This window comes from Gossypium hirsutum, chromosome D02, assembly GCF_007990345.1.
Source record: "Gossypium hirsutum isolate 1008001.06 chromosome D02, Gossypium_hirsutum_v2.1, whole genome shotgun sequence".
NCBI lineage: Eukaryota > Viridiplantae > Streptophyta > Magnoliopsida > Malvales > Malvaceae > Gossypium > Gossypium hirsutum.
Window position 1 is genome coordinate 22695992 of NC_053438.1, and position 1653 is coordinate 22697644.

A 1653-nucleotide genomic window follows, 5' to 3' on the forward strand; every position below is an offset into this window, starting at 1 on the left:
GAATAGAGCCAGTAATGCTCGAAATCCAATCCTTATTGCTGATGATAGGGACCCACCCATAAGATAGTATGTCGTGCCACTTCTTAATGAACAAAATCTGGGAATTAGTAGACTGGAGAATGAGGCACCGTAGTTTGAATTGAAGCCTGTGATGTTTCAGATGCTTCAAAAAATAGGCCAATTTAACGGAATGCCTACAGAAGATCCAAATCTTCACCTTCAATTGTTTATAGAGGTGAGTGATTCCTTCAAGATAGTCAGTGTAACTGAAGACGCACTTAGGTTAAAATTGTTTCCATACTTGTTGCGAGATCGAGCATGATCATGGCTTAATTCGTTGCCATCCAACTCAATTTCTACTTGGCAAGAATTAGTTGAATGCTTTCTTGTAAAGTGTTTTCTGCCTAGAAAAAATGCTAAGTTGTGAAATGAGATCACCACTTTTCAACAATTGGATGATGTGTCCTTATATGAGGCATGGGAAAGTTTCAAGGTGTTACTACGTAGATGCCCTTATCACGGCATTCCATATTGTATCTAGTTGGAGACATTCTATAATGGTCTTAACGCACACACAAGGTTGGTGGTAGATGCATCTACGAATAGTGCTCTCCTGTGGAAGTCTTATAATGGGGCTTACGAAATCACCAAGAGAATAGCCATTAATAGTTACCAGCGGCCGAAAAATTAAGCAACTTTAGGAAGACGAGTAGCCGAAGTACATGGAGTAGACGTCACTTCACTCTCAGCTTAGATATCGTCTATCTTTTTAATGTTGAAACAATTTACTACTAACGATTTAAATCATGTTGCAGCTCAGCCACCAACCTACTACCAAGAAGATTGAACGAACAACATTTACATGCAACATAAATCAAATCAACCTCTTGGTTTCAATCAACAAGTTCAAAACCCACAGCAATTTGAACCTTTAAATAATTTGGAGAATTTTTTGAAGGCATATTGCTAAAAATAATGTCTTGATTCAAGGCCAAGCAACAACCTTAGAGAATCTGGAAAATCAAGTGGGGTAATTAACTGATGAGTTTAGAAACAGACCCCAACGTGCTGGATCAAACAACATAGGAAATCCTCCATCAGCCGAGTCTTTTAATCATGAGAACTTATTAATAGCATACATGGAGAAGAATGATGGAACTTTGAGAAATTTGGAGAACCAGATAGGATAGCTAGCCAACGAACTTCGAAATAGACCACGAGGAGTTTTGCTTAGTGACATGGAGAACCTAAGAAAACCAATCAAGGATAATTGCAACGCGGTCAATTTACGAAGTAGAATAACTTTTGAACGCAAGGAGGTTGAGGTTGAAGATGAACCTCCCTTGAAATAGGAAAATCAACCAACAGTTGAAATTCTTACACCAGAGAAGCAAAATTTTGGAAATTATATAAAGGTAAAATCTAAAAAAGTAAATTCTGATAAGCTAACCTCTTCATTAGATGTAGAAATATTACCTCGAAAGAGTGGAAAGTCAAAAATTTATGTGTTTTTACATGCCCTTTTTAACTTAAAATCATGTTATTTCGATTAAATTCTTGTCGAAAAATAATTCAATATTATAAAATAATTAAATCATGTTAAAAATATGAACATGATTAATTTTAATTAATTTTATAGTTAATTTTGATTAA

At 35.5% G+C, this 1653-nt stretch overlaps 1 non-coding gene across 1 annotated transcript; it reads right to left on the reverse strand.

Moving 5' to 3' along the window:
• Positions 1-418: 418 nt before the first annotated feature.
• LOC121215183 (small nucleolar RNA R71) lies at positions 419-525 on the reverse strand. The gene has a single exon (XR_005910912.1). It is a non-coding gene; the product is annotated as a small nucleolar RNA R71 (small nucleolar RNA).
• Between the last annotated feature and the right edge of the window lie 1128 nt (positions 526-1653).